Source organism: Struthio camelus, chromosome 5, assembly GCF_040807025.1.
Source record: "Struthio camelus isolate bStrCam1 chromosome 5, bStrCam1.hap1, whole genome shotgun sequence".
Lineage (NCBI taxonomy): Eukaryota > Metazoa > Chordata > Aves > Struthioniformes > Struthionidae > Struthio > Struthio camelus.
In genome coordinates, this window is record NC_090946.1 from 79,398,198 (window position 1) to 79,416,429 (window position 18,232).

General features: G+C 44.3%; 1 protein-coding gene across 6 annotated transcripts in view; it reads right to left on the reverse strand.

Annotated features, from left to right (window-relative positions):
• FBXO34 (F-box protein 34) overlaps positions 1-18,232 on the reverse strand; it is a 38,837-nt gene that overhangs the window by 18,699 nt on the left and 1,906 nt on the right. For 3 of the 6 annotated variants that reach the window (XM_068947474.1, XM_068947477.1, XM_068947475.1), the window contains exon 2: positions 6,715-6,793. The exons of 2 other annotated variants lie outside the window; for them this stretch is intronic. The gene's annotated coding sequence lies outside the window, so the exon portion shown is untranslated. Of the gene's footprint in view, positions 1-5,858; positions 6,071-6,714; positions 6,794-18,232 lie in introns of those variants that run through there. One more of the 6 variants, XM_009670643.2, reaches the window with a different exon arrangement.

Consider the following 18,232-nt stretch of genomic DNA (forward strand, 5'->3'; position numbering starts at 1 on the left):
GCGTGGTCTGGCTGACGGGAATTACTCACTACTTAGCCAGCAAGAGCTTGTTAGGGATCCAGCAGAATGGCACACCTATCCACCAAGAATCTCATACTTGACACTATATAAGCAAGCAGTCTCCCTGCAGCACAGCATGCAGCACAGGAGAAGCAATTTGACACCCCTAAGAAAGATGTAGAGGAGCAATTATTCTTAAGTAGAAGACCAAATCTGCAGCTAACTTCTAAGTATATCTATCCAGTGCCTTCTTCCTTTTTAAAGGCTTTGTTTATAAGGAAAGCACCACAGCAGGTAAATTTAGTGCTTAACACTAGGTCATCAGCTTTGATATTTAATTCATTGCATTAAATATAGCTATAGCTGGTTTATGCAAGACCAGCCTTAGAGAGAGGACAGTTCTTCATCCCCACACAGATTGCTCCATGGACTCTGATCACAGGTGCAGCCCTAAATAGCTCAGCAGAGTAGGGTGCCATTTATTTCTACAGAGTCTTGCCCTTTAACCAAAAGCTAGTGTCACGTATTTCTGTCATATACCACTACGAATACTATCCCACCGAAACAAGGACACAAAAATAAGACAGACAGAGAGACAATTCACGGATTTGTTAAGCCAACGCATCGCAGAGTCGGGAGGCTACAATCTTCACCATGCCTCCCAAAAGCATCCAATTTTTCCTAAGGGTCTCCAAAACCAAATTCAACTATTGGAAGCTTTGCTACAGCAACACAAATACTAGATTAAAAGAGTAACCAAGCCAAAAGTTAAAAGTATTTCTGTAATTCAACATGCCCAGATTTTTCTGTTATACACCCGGTCCACCCTGTTTTCACGTACTGTCTTTCACAATGCTTTGCACCAGTATTTCCCACGATTTGTCGTGAAATCTTACATCTTTTCAAAGCTTTGCTTAAGTTACAAGACTGCTAATGCTCCAGCTTCATAATAAAAAACTGTCTTTCATCTTGCAAGGAAAACGTGCAACAGCCAAACTCTGAAGTTTCAAACTTGTGTGTCAGCAGCTTACAAAAAGTTTACTCTCTACAAACTTAGGAAGACTTATAATAAGCGTACCTAACTTCAGGACAGCTACACGTAATAGGAAGCTCCGACTATTTTGCCTGTAATGTTTTACAAACCAAGGCATCGTTATTCCTGCTGAGGACAAAAAAAAAAAAATCTAGCCAATTCTACAGGAAGCAGCCCATTAGCTCCTCAAGCAGAACAGATTCATTACGAACATCTTAAAAAAACAAAAACCCCACTAGTTTTGGATTCACTGTTCTTCCCACTGCTATCTTACTAGAATACAAAGAAGAGGCTACTGCCTAACTAAGCACAAAATGCATTACTTAGTGCTATGCTCTAACGCTGTCTATGCGGCCATTAAACAGGAACGAAAATGCTTTACTGATATGTAAATTGGTTCAGATGTACAGCTGGTCATATGATACAAAACACATGCTTTAAAATTTAAAAGGTCTGTACAAAACCAGCATTAACTACTGACGAAGCCTGGCTGTGTGTACTTCCCAGCTGTGCAATTTTAGCAGCGACCTGCAGTACCCCATGCAGCGCAGAACTCGTATATACGCCTGCATCCACCTGTGAGTAATAGGTCAGAAAAAGATGGCCTAAATTGTGGAAATAGAGGTTTCACTGTATTTTTAATAGTTAATCCTACCCCACCTCGCCCCAAAACAGCCTTCATACTGGGTTTCACTCATGAATTCAAACTGCCTCAACTCATAGCCCTGACTACAAGTAACCCAAGAAACCACTGATCTGTAGTGAAAATATCTCCACGTCATTGTTATCATTTCTTGCTGCTAAGCCACTCCACGGCTTGCAAAACACGGAGCCTGCTCAAGAGATCGGAAAAGGGTCTGGGATACTCCAAAGCACAGGCAGACAACCAGTGACATCTTAAGGCTCGACTGCTTAAGATGAACACGGAAGGCAGGCGATAGCATCTGCTGAAATCTTTCCCAGCCAAAGTATCTGCTTGTTTTTATATAATTTTTTTCAAAAGAACACGCACAGAACATCTTCTGCCGAGCAAACTCAGCTACAGATAAGGTTGCTTTTTTGGCTGGTGAACAGCAGTAGAGACCAACGTTAAATGCGGTGTCTTTTTGCATGAGTGTTTCAAAAGAAGGTTGTAAAATCTAAGCTAATTCTGAAAGCTACCAACTCCGCTTTAAAAACGTAGCCAGAAAAAGACCTAAAGATATGTTGCCGTTAATAACGCTAAAAGTTACTTGAAACAAAGCAGACTAGTATTTTTTAGAGCTTGGTAGTTAAAGATATGCCTAGCAACTAACACAGTTAAATTTTCAGAAGTTCCAACCATAGCACAAGTTTTGCTGAAAGTCATTTTTTAAAGAAAAAAAGCAAAGGCTGAAAAAGCAGCATCTCAATGTCAGTAAAGTCCAGGCTTCTGCACGCACCAGTACTTTGTTCACTGTGAGTTTTGTCCAAAATCTTTCCCATTTCCCATTTAATCTCCAAATTTAATAACATGTACTTCTACGAGAACACACCAAAAATCCTTCTGCTCTAATTCTTTATAGGTAACGACCAGTCTAGAAGCATCAACTTTTATAAAACTGGACCTGATTTTTTTTTCAGGCAAATTTTTCTTCCACAGAACTTTTAGACTTAGCAATGGAAAAATAGTTTTATAAGCAAGACAGGTAAGGAAAAGTATACTAATTATTATCTAATTCAATATCCCACCCCCAAAACAATCGATATTCTCTTTTCACATTTTCCATCTCTGGGACAAAGCAGTGAAAACACAAATGAGAAAAACCACCAAGCAGCAGGAAACTAAACAGAGCACAGAGTACCCCAAACTGCTTTTTAAGAAGGATGGTTTGAACAAACTAGATTTCAAGCTAGGGATTGTTACTTTGCTGTGAAAATACTCTGTGCATTTTTAGCTTTCCCAGCGGCACAGCCGGCGTGAGCACGCTGTACAAGGGAAGAGCAAATTAAACCTGCCGTCTCCGGCGTTCCTGCTCGGCATCCCAGCTTTCAGCAACAGATTGCTGCTAAAGCCCTTTCCTGAAAGCCAACTCAGATTTGCCAGCCTGAAAGCTAAATTACTAAAGTAATAATAAAGCTGTACCGGCCTAATCTCTCACCATTTAACATCACTTACTAATATTGTACAAGCTTGCAGGAAATGGTTTCAAACAGCTCCCTCAAGAAAACAAGTTTCAGGCCTTATTTTTTCCACTCGGAGCCATCTCTGCACTATTTCATAGCTCTGATAATTGTACCACTGACTAACCTCCAACTGGGAATAACTGTTTTTATCATCACTATTAAAAACAGTCCCTCACACTGTTAGGAATCTGGAAACTCGTTGCAGCCACATCCCACCCTTCAGCCTCTCAAAACACTACAGAGCAATGAAACTATGCGCTGAGACCGGAGCAACCCCGGTGCCGAACTCCTCCTGCAAGTTGGGGGTAACTACAACAACTTCCTAAAAGAAGGGGACCACAGCAGTTTGATTATTAATTTTAGAGGAGCAAGCGACACGACAGCTTAGAAAGCCAAAGTGAACTTTTAAGTCTCAATTTGTCCCAGTCCTGTATGGAAAAACAAATTGTTTTTAGACATGTAGCACTGATGCATGTTAAAAAGTCTCATATATTCACCTAGTTTTGTAGTTGTTGGGGTTTTTTGTTTTTTTTTTTTTTTTAAAGTAAAGACACTCACCTGCAGCTTCCGTTTCCTAATATTACATTAACTTGGTTTTTACACATTAGCCACAGAGTGATTGACTGCTCTCTGACAAGAAGCAAGAGACAAAAAAAATAAACAGAGGAAAGAACAGTGAGTTAAAAAAGAAAATCTCTCACACACACAAAAACAGGTTTTAATCATCTAAAGGTGCAGTTGCCAAACGGACAGCAAAGAGGCTGTGCAACATAATGACGGGAAAATTCCCCCAGGTTTATTTCACAGTCAATTACAGTGGATTAACCTATTAGTAAGAGCAAAGCAGGGGGTTTTGGGGGGATGCAAGTTTCAACAACGTGAAAAGTCACTGCCCTTGTACTTTGATACACAGCGATCTGCGTTATCACACTTCCAGTCATCGCAACTCACGAACACACCCTGCGAGCAACCTCGCCCTCCTTTTTATGCATTTTCCGTCATCGTGTCCTTCTCAGAGGATGGCGTCCCTCTCCAAGTATCACTTTACACATCCATTAAGATTTCCTTTTTCATTGCAGTTGTTAACGAGAAGCATCAAATACTTCCAATTTTTTTTTTTTTTAAACACCTATCTTTCTGCAAACCCGCAGGTACTTCTATTATTCACTTCTGCCGCAGGGAGATGTCACCATACAACGGATTTGTCAGAGAGAAACACATCATGGTACCAAAAAGCAACTTTCCAGGATGCCCGTGCTAACGGCTGGGTACTCCTGTTTGGTATCCAGTTCCCTCCACTGCAAGAGCAAACCACTCCAAGAGCAAAGTTTTTCCCCACCTCCAAAAACATCTGCTGCTTTTCCTAGGTTCTCCAGACTTCCTTCCCCTCTACCATACCACAAAGCCTCTCTTTTGAGCATGACTGACTTCTCGATAGTCCGTCACAGCAGGAATCGCTAACTCTTACGGCGCTTCCAGCCCTTTCAGCTTCAGACCCGGGCCCAAATTCAAGCCTCCTGATTTAGTGAGAGGGTCACTAGCCTCCTTCCCTGCCTCTTTTTTTAATAGTTTACGACTTCCTGTCCTGGGAGGCAACCGAACTTCTGTGAGAAGCGCCAGTTTTTGTCAAATATCCTCAATTCCTGGGATATTGACCATTTAAAACAGTTACGTTACTTCCAAACCCTGCACTTAAACGGGCTTTACTCCACAGTGTGCAGAGATGAGTGAAAATTAATTCAGCACGAAGGGGCTTTTGTTGGTTATTTGCTGAATCCCACAGCGTTTCAAGTCAGCTTTCAGTCTCGGCGCAACCAACCATCCGCTCAAACATGCGGCGCAACATCACCCCTCAAAACCCCACTGTTAAACCTAATGGCACTTTTTTTTTTTTTTTTTTTTTTAAAAGGGGTGTGCCAGCTGCTCACTGGAAGTGCGAATGCTTCATTTAGCACATGCACTTGTTAAAACTGCTCACAGCATGCAAATAAAATCCTGCACGGTGTAGGAAAGTCAATCGGTCTCCCCATCCCTAGATATGAGCAACGGAACCGTGTCCGGGAAAGAGGAACTTGGAACAATATGCAAATATTTCCGTCCCTTATTCCCAATATTCACACACTACACTAAAGCTCGTATCACTGTCAGGCCGAAGGGTGACCATGTTGAGAGTTGGTCGTACATGATGGGTGGGAAAACTACCATTATCTGTCTTGCCCCAGTACTGCACCCTTTTATTTGTAGTTATTACTGCAAACTGCTTTTTTTTTTCCCAGACAATAGTTGTGTTATTATAGGTACCTTCATGCCGTGCCAAAGCACATACACAGCAATTCAGAACAATCAGCCTTGTTTTCATGGGAGCAAAGGTTGCAGCCAAACGAAATGGGTGGAGAGCACATTAAACAATCTTGGAATCTGCTAATAGGATATAGGAAAATGTGACCATAATGCAGATGCAGAGCTCCCCTTTCACCTTCCAGTGTTATGGACAAAATAAAAACTTCGGAAAACCAATTAAACGGTTTGAACAACATTAAGCCAGAAGAAGGGTTCTCAGTATGAACACAAGACTACCGAGATCTTAAAAATAAATAAAGAAGCGCCGTTTCAAAGGTCTGAAGCCAAAGAGCAAGTTTCCCCACCCCAGAGCACCACCTGTTTAAAAGATATAGGATACCTGCAAGACGCCTGCTTGTCCACTGTAAAGGGAAGCACATCACGCAGAAGGGTCCTGCCTTAAAGACGTGAGCAGATTCAACTCTGCCTCTCTGAGAGGACGATTTTCCTACTGAAGCACCTTGCTTGGTCAGCTGTAACCCACGTTTCCCCCGCTCACTTTCACGATGTGCGTTAGTCAGCTTTCTCCTTCACAAACCTGCTCGTGCCTCTGCATGATCGTACACTGAAGTCATGTCCTTGAGTCTGTGACATCAGTCTGTTGCCATGGCAATGCACAGGGCAGTCCAAAATTCAGTATTATGGCATCACTGCAGGATCAGGCAGCAGAGCAAGCCAATACCTGAAAGCTGGTTAATGCAGCGCAAACAGTTAAGACGTATTTCAAGCTAAGCGCTGAAGCGTAACTGCAGCCTATCGTGATATTCCTCGTAAATATGCCTAGAAGCCTCTGGTCAAGAAAGACGATCCAGAAGCTCATTAACTGTAAGACAAACAGACAAGTCATGAAGAATCACTAAAAAGAAGGGCAGTACGTTTCCAGAGACGGCCACTAAGTACGAAGAAAGCCTAGTTCAGCTCTCTGAATAGAAACTCCCATCCGTTCCTGAGGAGCACCAGAGCTGCCGAGAGAGAGACCATTCCCAGAGAAGCAGGGACGGCCCTCTCGGCACCCCAACCGCGTGCTGGGCCGCACACAGATTTTTCTGGAAATCAGCAACTGGAGCGTCGCAAGGCTGTCGTCCTTTCAGAAAACACGGCATTACCTATGACAAGGCTCTTCAATTACTAGCTTTGCACATGAAGCAGACCCAGCCTATAACAAAGTTATGTTTTACTTAAAAAAAGGGTGGTACCTTCCAAGAGCTGTTATTCCATGTAGGGTTAGACATTACAGTTCTGCAGGTTTCTTGCACACTCACGAGAATGGCATTTCTGAAGAGCAAAAGGGAAGAAAAAAAGGAAAATTAGTCACAAGTTAATGGTGTTACAACCACTAACCAGATCTTGAAACCAAAGAGTTTTTACCAGTCTAACGCATAAAAGAGCAAGGAGCACAGATCATTTGTCCCATTAGGAAGGGGTACACACAAAAAGTAATCAGTACATTGCTTCTTAGACCCGTTGGAAAGACGGTTTGGTATACACAACGAAGCAGAATGGTGGATCCTCGCATCTCATCTGCCTGACGTTGAATCTTCATCATCAACACCACCACCTGCCAGACATATCTTAGGTAGCATCTCGCTAAGCGGAGCATCCCTACGGCCTAGATGAGTTGCTCCGTAAGAACCTGAAGCAGGCCAGAGCAACACAGAACTACCACGACTTGCTTTCTGGCAAGCCCTTACGAGCTTGAGAGGAGCAGGCAGAGGTGGAGAACAGGCTTACGCTGTTCCCACCTCTCCGAGCACCCACAGTGAGCTGGAGCAAAAGCTGCTCCCTGGGCTGACCTACCTACACACAGACTAAGCCAGGTGAGGACAGACAGGCGCATCCCACCGTTGCTCCCAGCACCTGCCAAGATATGCAGTCAAGTCTTGCTGGTAAGGGCAGACATGCTGAACAACCCCAATTCAAGGGAGCCTTCAGCGAGGGGTGACCACACACAGCCCAGGAAAGGCTCCACCACCCGCAGCCGAAGGTGGCTGCCCTGCTGCAAGGAGAAGTCCCACTGGGCAGCTAAGAAGAAGCAACGTTGGCATCACAGGACTCCAGGCTGTAGGGACAGCAGAGAGGCCGTCAAGCTCTCAGTAGCCATGCTAGATGCCTTTCGTGGCCTGTCCCTCCATGCATGCCAAGCACACGTCTCTCGGTCTGGGCACTGGTGTCCAGTTGCTTCTTTACTAACACCCAAACTCCCCAGAGGCCCATTGCTTTCGCCTCCTCGGCCTCCCTGTTAACCTGGCCACTCCCCTTACACTCGACTGGTTGCAGCTCACCTCCTTCTGCTTTCTCCTCTTAAGCCAGCACCCAGCGTCTACAACTCAGCAGTACTTCCTCCCACAAAGCTGACCTCCATCCTTGCTATTACCTCAGACGTACCCACAATTTCTTAACCGTGCCATTGCCGAGGCGACACAATCCTCACCCTCTCCTCACCCCTCCACCCAGGTCCTCGGTTATAATTATCCCAGGCCGCGTTATCTAATGCCGAACACAGGCCTCAGGGCTGGGAACCGCGGTTGATTTGTCTCTGCCCTGCCACACGCCCCCATGGTGTTGTAAAAACAAATTCCACAACCTGTTTGAGCCTGAAGAACCTGGGCTTGATTCAGACCCGAGCTGCACCAGTTTCTAGCTGACTGGTGCAACCACCTTCACTGGCTCGCTCCAATTCGTGTGAGCGATGCCTAGCCTATACAATCAGCCACCGCAGGCAGCTCCAACACCAAATCTCACGACAGCTAATCGCTGCTAGGGACCCCAACGGCAGGAGACAACATCTAAAGCCCTTCACTTTTCAATTTTGTAAAAGATAAAAGGAAGAGATAGTGCAGAGGTGCACCGCTCCCAGCACACGGGCTCCTGAATCGCAAGTTCCACGGACCAACGCCACCTCTGATCCACTCCGGCTGTCCCCCACCACCTGCCCTTGAACACCCAGCGATTTCTCAGTTACAAGCCTGTAGGTCTGTGGGAGCTGAGGTTCTGGGGGCAACTTGAAGCCAACTGGATTTCATATCAAACCAAAGTCGGTATGTTCCACCTCCACAGAGCTCCTGCCACGTAACATAGGCTGAAATGAGTTATTCAGGGCACAGGTCTCTTATTAACTATCTAGGATATTCACATTAAAGTGGAACAGCTTTTTTCCCCTCCTTCTGTATAAAGACACTATCCAGCCTCTGTAAGAAGGCGAGCTCGCTCACCTCTGCACAACACCACACAATTTATGGGGTTGTGGCCTGCCAGGTACTCATTAAAATTTTTCGCCCCAAAACCCTCCAGTGCTAGATAATTTGCCTCCAATTCATCTATATACTGTAACAAAGCGCTGGGTATTGAAGGACACGAGGAACCCCAGTACCTCCGTCCCAGCTTGCAAACACTTAAACGCAAAAAGCCACAGACACCAGTCACATCTCCCGATCCAAGCAACCACATGTTGCTTCCTTCCTGCGCAGTCTAGGGGCAAGCAGCTACCCAAGCCAAGTACAAGAAGGGAGAGGACAGAAGTACCAAGGGGACATTTCGACCACTGAGACCTGGAGAAAGGCCAGAAAAGACCCATGGAAGGACTGCTGCCAGTGGAAGTTGATTAACAACTTCAGGAGGAGACATGGAGCACAGGGAAGGCACCTTCACCTCCCCTAACAGCCACAACAGCCTTATCCACTTAGAGAGACACCAGGGCAATTCCAAAGTCAAGCACAGTGTTGGGAAGGCAAACACACCTCTCTGAGAAGCAGGATTTTTTTTTTTTTTTTGCTTTTTTAATGGAGAAAGGTAACACGGTCACATCGTAATTGTCTAGCAGCTAACAAAGCACAATCTAGCTTTGTGGCTCCTTTGAGACTTCTATGAAGGACACTATTTTATCAGCCATGAGCCCATCACAGCAGGAAAGATGTCAACGTGTTGCTTTAAGCAGTGTTCACCTTCACTACAAGCATACACGCTAAAGAGCTTACCCCCAGAGTAGGATGGAGCTGTACTCTGGAGATCCCTCCTCGCTGCTCAGCTGAGCTCCCGTGCACAGGCAAGTCCCCTTCTGCCTCTGTTGCCCTCAGAGCAACCTCTTCTCAAAGGTACTGTAGGAAAGAGCTGGGTCAACCATCCAAGCTCTGGCTATAGGTCAGACATTCCTGGCTCTAGACAATATTTTTCCCCTCATAAAAATAGATATATGTATTTATATATATATATATATTTTATATATATATATATATATATATATCCTTAACAAGACAAACTACATCACTTTTTTCCCTAATTAAAAAGAACCCACATTGTTTTTCATCAAAACATGTGTCTGCTCCACTGCACCATGTACAAGCCAGTCTGCAAAGCCTGTTTGCATCTCTCTGTCTTAAAGCCATTCAATAAATATGAGAGCTGAAAAGGGACCTCAGTGTCTTTAACTCTCTGGAATTCACCATCACTTCTCCTTGAGTTATTCTAGGATGACTATGCAAAATCCAGGCACTTGTCTGTGGTGCTCTCTCACAGGCTTATGCTGCTACCTCAAAAGCATCATCTTTCAGAAACATCAGCTCCAAGAACATTATTTTATCAGGACTCAGACTGATGCACAAATGCACTTTCGTTCTCTTTCAGAATTCCTCTCTGAAGCTTTGCCCAATAATTCTCATTTGCATCATCTGTTGCATCTAAGGCCGCTTCCACGCTACAGAACCAAAGTTATGCAATTCAAGTACAAACTCCTCAACGTGACCACGTTAACCATGGTGACGTCTGTCCTCAAGCAGCAGACTTGGTGGTGGAGACTTGGTCTATTTGAGCTGTTTTAATCACCTATGCAGGGCCCAAACCAGATAGAGAACCTAATTAACATACAGCTCTATGGAAAACAAACATAGTCTTAACACTAGCCAGTTTGTCTCTAAACCCTTTGGGACATTTGCGTTTGCAGTACTTAACGTCAAAGCTAAACACATCTTCACCTGGCAAATCACTTGGAGAACCTTCAACAGAAGCTGCTAAAGAAAGGAATACAGTATTTTAGGATACTTTTGCCATAAGGGAATACAGTATTTTAGGATACTTTTGCCATAAGGGAATACAGTATTTTAGGATATTTTTGCCAGATGCACCAGGGACACATTGCTAGCGTGCACAAAGCCCAGAGAACCATCACGAGGGTTGCAAGAAAGCTTGTCCTGGCTGACATTCACATACTGGAATGAGATTCACTCCAGGGGAAGAGGAAAGGGCACTTAAGTTTTGTTTCAAGTGCCGCAAGCCACACCGCTTATCTGCTATCAGAGCAGACTGTGGGGCCGCTCCAGCGATAATTCAGGAGCTGGAACGGGAAGGTATGCAATTAGTCCCATCTCCTCCTCCTCCCCCCCCCCGCAAAGAAAAAAGCACAGACGTTATCACATCTCCCTCCAGCTCTGCTACCCTCATCACTTAAAATACTTACAAAGCAAAGCAGAGCTGTCACTTGCAAGCTGCTAACAAGTCTGGCTTGGCCCCGGCTGGGAGATCGAGGAAGGTATTCTCAGCATCTCCCCAGAAGAAAGTTACTGCTTTATTTAACAGGATGTTTTCTCAGGTACCCACACACATGCATATATTAAGGTTAACATGCCTGCATTTAGCTACTCTAGTAAAAGCATACCAGTCTTTGGGGGGGGGGGGCGGGGGGGGAGAGGAGGAAAAGAAAAAAAATAAAATAAAGCAACGCTGGTTCCTATAGCTTCCACTTAAACCGAAAGCATTTTTTACTAGTCCTCCTGGGCCTGATCACTGAGAACTGAACACGTTAAACTCATGACACACAGGTCTTGTCTTATGCTGGCGCTCTGTCTAGCTTTAGTAACCCAACTTTGAAAATGCCAGCTGGTTTTATCTAAGCAATTTGCACCCCATCTTCCCTTAAAGAGCTGTACCTTATGTTTGTAAAGCAGTATATATGGTTATTTCCATAACCGAGGCTTATACCTGGACAGACTCCAAGCCAAACTGCAACTCGGAATAAACGTCTGCTTCCAAGCTGCAGCTCCGAGAAGATATGTTGACAGTTACTTATGCTGCAAAGTTCATCAGTCCTTCCCCCAAAACCACTCCAGTTGCTCTAATTAAAGACACAACCTCCCCCAACAGGCTTTGCCTCCCTGATACCCCGGGAAAGTTTCTGCAGCTGTGATCACAGACTTCGACATTTACCTTTTTTCTAAATCTCTAATCTTCTTCAAATGCAAAGTAGCCTGATAGACTTCTCTATCCAACCTTTTAACTTTCTTTCTCCTTCCCTGACAGCCACCTGATGAAAACTGAGTCTTTTCTGTTTTACTCTGGCATAACACAAGTGGGACAGCAGGCAATTCTCCCACCCCGAAGGAGAAAAAGAAGGAAAAAACGTTGAGATCGATACTAACGCCGCTAGCAACATCATTGAACCTGCTTTGTGTAGCTCCACTAGGGATGCAACAGCCTCACCCTCGGATTAACTTTTGTGACTTTCTTCCCAGTTTTCCAGTCTTTCCAAGTTCTTAAGAACGTTTTCCCCAAAACAAATATGGCATTTCAACAGGACATTCAGCGGTGCCTTCCCTTCTTTTGATTCATTCAGTCCAGGGACTGAGTTGCATTACTTTCATAAAATTAACTTTCCTTGATGACTGTATCTTGGGATCCAAAAGAAAACAGGGAAAAAATCCACCTTTCAGCACGAGGAGAGCGTGCAGAACTCAGCAGAGACAGGCGTTACAAAGGTATGCAAACCACTCCTACCTATCTTATGACTTACCCTGAAGCCTATAGCCAACACATCAGCTGTTAAAGGACAACATAGCAATCATTAGGAAAACTGGTTTGGTCGACTGTCAGTGACACCCCCCACGACACAAGGGGCGAGAGCGTAGCACCGCAGAAACCACTCTGAGCTCCAGTCTACCAGATATGCTGTAATTCAGCATTAATAGAGAATTCCCAGGAACTTACATCAAAACCACGTCTGCAACTTTTGCTCAGAGTCCAATTCAATGCAAGCCATTATACGTTTCACTAGGACCACATCTGCAGTCCTACCGCTCCTGAGAAACTCATAAGCATTCTCAGAGAAACACAGCATTTTTTTTTTCTAATGTCATTAAAGAGGTAGTCATTGCATTCAGTAATTCTCCAACGGCCAGATTTTCAAAAGTGGCAACAGATTTACTTAGATTTCAGATGCATAAACGAGCACGCTTTGCACCTCTTAACTCATGTGTTTATTAAAAGGCAAAGTTACCTCATATAAATAAGGGAGGATGACACCCTATCCTCATAAAAAAAAAGAAAAAAGAAATGAAAAGAAAAAAAGCAAAAGCAACTCTCTCCCAGACCCCGAGCGTTCGGCAGTGGGACTGCCCTGGGACGCGACTGCCCCGCGCCTGCACCCCGTGCCGAACGGGGACAGCCTTCCCCCGCCCCGAGCACAGGTACACACAGGCGCTCAGGAAAGTAAATTCATGAGAAAAGCCCAGTCAGCACGATGAGCAGCGATACCAAAGTCATACGCTCCCAGCAGGCAACCTGGAAAAGGCCAGTTTGGGAGCAGGGTAAGCAGTGGCTTTGCCTACGTGCTTGCAGGGCGCTTCTCTCAGCCTCCGGAGTTGGGAGGGGACGAAACCCAAACGATGCCTGTTTGAAGATGCAAATACGTAAACGCTGCAGCTCTGACACTACTGTGAAAGCTTTGTGACAAAAAGGGTGGTTTTTTTTTGCATCTTGCAATAAAAACTCGGGTGAGGCCAAGTTCAGGACCCAGACCTCAATTAAGAGCTTTATAAATGCAAAGGGAACGGCGAGTAACCTCCGGGAGTGCATCAGGCAGCACACGACCCCAGGAGCGCGCGCCCCGGTTCAAGGCTAGCGACTATGGCTTGATACGCACCGCGTCCTGCTAGAACCCGCAGCGTCCAAACTCCTTTAAACATAGCCTCGAGCACGGCACATCGCAGAAAGCCAAACCACAGGCGCAAGCCGTGAGTTAGTCTTTGAAGTTTAATGCAACAGAAAATTATTTCACCTACCGAGATGCAGAGGGAAAGCTGCCTTCCGGATTGCTTTCAATGCTATGAGAAATTTTGGAAGCAATGAAATGCCCAGCAAAGCCCTTAAGTTGCTTGCTGGGCAGGGGAGGGGCAACATCCAAGCCTGCCCGCACTCACACGAACATGGTTACACACAGTCTAAACTCAACAGAAAACAAAAAAAAACAAAAAAACCCAGTATTTTTAGCATGCAAGCAAAAAAAAAAAATAGCATGTACAAAGAAATCTCTAGAGTGACTTATGAGCAAGATTTTACACTTGGCATGCTGCCAATTAGAGGGAGGAATTAGAGAGCCGAGCAATATAACCCAGCTCATCCCAAGGAAAAAACTGCATTCTTCAGTGATCGACAAAATAAAGGGCAGGAGGGAGAAGGAGCTAGGACTGCAGTTTTCACAAAGCAAAATAGGAAGTTTCTTCCTATGGTACTAAGACAGAAAGCAGGCTAACACCATGATGCAGGAAATAATTAAAATTTAAATAAATTCAAGCTATTGCATCCCAAAGAAGCTTAGCCAGTGCATAACCGCATTCCAATAAAGTGGACAGTATTTTTTACTACAAAATTCCAAACATTTAAATGTTTTACAGATTATAGCCCTCCCCTGATTAGCAACTAGAAAACCAGTAAGAGGAGGAGGTCACAAGAACAAAAGCAAACCAAGTGGAAAAGGCACCGCTGGACACCTGGAGAAGCTGAAAAATGTGTCAGAAACAGCCTTTTGGTAAGAGAGAACATTTAGGAGCTATCTTTAATGATGACTTTATAACCCAACTCTTTGGAGCTTAAGAATTCACATTACGAGAACAAACGCTCCTGAAGCTTTTAGCAGAATCATGACCAGACTTGACATGCCCCAGTTTCCCCAAGGTTACTCTTTTAAAACCATTTACACCCAAAATATCGCACACTTTCTTCCCACACAGCAAAGAGCAACTGAAACCTAGGTTTTAATTTTACCACGTTAGCATTCACTTTAAGAGAATCTATTTTCAACACTTTTGTATTCGAATGACAGGAGGAATTTCTGCACGTTAGGTTCCAGGCTGAAAGTTACTGGAAAAGGCAGCAAGCTTCTGTTAATTATGTAAGTCACTGCAAGGAGGAAAAAATATTACAAGCTTTTGATTTAGCAAACTTCAGTAAAAACACTGAAGCACAAATCACAACATGAGCTAGATGTAGCTTATAGGTGTCGGGAACGTCTGAAGTTAACAAATTCCAAATTAAATGGCTGCCGTTAAGGTTTGCCAAAAAATTATGCAGATTTCCCAAGTTCATACATAATAATTAGCACAGCAATAAGCAGGTCCTAAATAAAGCAGTGAAGTCAGTCTCCCTCTTATTCTTCCAGCAGGCAGAATTAGCTGGGTACGAAGTTATTTTTGCAGTCAGAGATCAAACATTACCCTGAATACCAATTCTTCAAGTACGGCATCCAATAGCGTATTCATGGTATTAAGAACAAGCCAAGAAACAACTTGGATATCTCTTTTCCATCATTCTAGACAGGACACTAAAGGCAGGGAGGGGCTGCATACTTAAGACTTCATTTTTTGAAATCGATTGACTATCTACCAACAATTCAGCTGAAACAAGTTCTCTCAAAGTACGTTACTGTTTATAGCCCAGACAGGTTTCTTCAAAGAAAAACATCTGCCTCAACTAAAAATAAATCCTCTTGATGCGCTAATCGGCAGGACACGTATGAGAAGTCACCCAAACTGCAAGTTTGAAGAACGCACTTAAACAGAAAGTCTCCAGTTTCTGCCCACTACTCCTCCAAAACCAGGTTCACAGGCGCATCTATCATATCGTCAGGTCAATGCACAAATCCAGCTTTTCCATTCTTATTACTGATCTGCCACTTGCTTCATGTATAAAAGAGGTAGCCTTCCCCTAAGGCCTGTAACGTCCAACAGCTCACCCATAGCACCGCGCTGAACGACGGCCGGATCATCCGTGCCCTTGACCAGCACGCTCAATCTCGTTCTACGTCCCGAATTTACCGCCTCGAAGCGCGCAAGCCCACCGCTACCCCAGCAGAGTCCATCACACTCCAAAGAAAGACCCAGCAACCCTTCTCAGTTGCAGGTCTTCCTTAACCTCGGTATTTCTATCGTGCTTATACCAGTACAAGTCTATAAAGACATATGCCAACACGCGACAGCCATGTCATGGTGCATCCACCTAGCAACGACCAACCTCATATTTCAAGCGTGAGCAGACAAGTCTCAAGAAAGCGCGGGCAGGCCAAGCAAAAACGCAGTTAGTACACTCAAGGCAAAGGAGAACATCAGCTTCTTGTTTTGCAGCAGAGGCACCAGCTTCCAAAGAGAAACAAGAAAAAGGAAGGTGGTAAAGGAAAGGGGTGGGGGGGAGTGGGGGGGGAGGAAGCTACAACACTTGATGCATTAAGCTTGTTTCGTAGCTCCACGTAGCCCAGGAAAGGTTTCCAGAACCTCTGTGAGCTCCAGAAGAACCCAAAACTGCCAAGTATTTAAAGGAACAGAGCAGGGGAAGGGAAGGGGAAAAGTCGCAAGCGTTTACAAACCAAGGGACACGGTGGATTGTACCAAAATTCTGCAACGTTAAAAGTAAACGCACTGAAAGCACCCGAAATCCTACCCAAAACAAAACGAGACTTCTCAAAAAAAAACACACCTCTGCGGCCAAATGAAATACTGAGTTCAAGTAAGAACGCAAAACTCTACACCTATCACGCTCCTTCCCCCCTCATGGGGGAAATCTCATTCATCTCAAAGCAATCAAAAGAAATCATTTGGAAATCAAAGTGAGAAAGGCTGCAGAAATGAAAGCCTGGCATGAACAAATAATATCCGAGAAATAAAAGGGAGATTCTCCAAGTTAGGGGAAGGATGAAAACAGTTCTGAATAATTTACTTTGCATAGCCCAGTTCCTGCCAAAACAGTTCTATAAATCCCATGGTACTTCAGATAATTTCCATTCTTAGAACCAAAAAAGCTAGATTGAACATTAGCAACATTAATTGTGTGATATGACCTGAATGATGCAAGAACAAGTAGTTAAGTGAACCACAACATCTGCTGAATTTTTAATCATTAGTTGTTTCGTTGCAAGCCAGGAGAACATTGCACATTAGCTTCCAAGCACTGTACAGAATGGCATATTAGGACAGCAAGATTTTTAACTGGCAGAAATTCAGCCTCAGTGTTACCTAAATGCATTACTTTGCTCTGAACTGCAGGCACGGCAGGAATTTTTCTTTTAATCCAGTGAAAAAGAGCACTGTTTTCTGCACCCCAAGATACCAAGCAGCCGTTTCTGAACGATTAAAAACAAACAAGCAGACAAACATACACAACAACGCTGGCATTATATTAACAGCCATGTATGTGCCTCTCTGTAGTTCATTTTTACTATTAAAACAACATTAAGTAGTCATGGGGCTCCTACGGAAGAGATGATCGAACCTCAGATGTGAGGGAAGGGGATCTAAGTAAACACTGTTGTTATCGCTGTACTGCAACGGAGCCGCAACATGTTGGGGCATACTCGCACTATATTTAATCCATCTACCTTGGAAACTCGTTGCAATGACACTGCAGAAACCTAGATTTTACCATGAACTAGCTGCCCAAATGAGCACTGCTGATGAGAGTCACAGCAGCCCACCCTACCCAGAGCCAGTCCTGCTGCCCAAAATAGCTAGATTAGAACAACCTCCCATGCCTACCCTTGGAAATACACCTCCAGTTAAGCTACAGGCATAAGACCAGGACAGTTAGGATTAACAAGTGATACAGTAGATTTTTTTCCCCTGTTACAGGAGGGGCATAACAGGAGAATTTATTTGGGAAGTAAACACATACTAATCCCACATCTACACCCAGAATCTGCACTAAGGGCAGTTACCCCGATTCATTCCTTATTTTGCTTTACAGGGCAATATTCACACGTTAAAAACATATTTTAAAGCCTGTCACACTAACTTTAATACATGCTAACTTTACTTAAGAAGTTAGTAGAGTCAAAACAGCTTAAACAAATAGAATCATTAAAATACGGTGCCGGAGAAACAAACAAACAAACAAACACACACCACCCTGAACTGCCACACAAACCAAACCAACACTCCTGTGCCCGCTGCGCTGCAAGAGCTTTCAACACTGCGAAGCTGGTTTCTCTAATCAGCAACTTTCCTTAAACTACGATCTCCTTCAAAAGCTTAAAACTAAGGACAGGAACGCCCAGTAACAAGTCTAATGACCAAAAAGTCCGCACAAAAGCCAAGAAAAGCAACAGGCAGGAACAAAAGCTATGCATGCTTCCAAAGCTTAACTATCCTTTAATCATGGGCTTAGGCCCAATCCTACTTTCTTTTCTTACAGACTGAACCACCGGTTGCAAGAAGCAGGTATGAAACTGGTGTCCGTTTGATCAAAGGGACACGTCTCCACAAAGGCCCACCCTCGCTGCTAGCGGGTATTTGAGCCGACCAGGGTCTCACCAGCAAAACGCCGGGGTACGCATCTGCCGTGGGCAGCGGGACGAGCTCCCTGTTTTAAGGGATGTGCAAAGAGGCTTCATGCACCTGCAAGAAAATTAGTTGCAGCTTGACAAGGCATTCATGCATGCACATGATCCTGATCCGAATGAAAAAA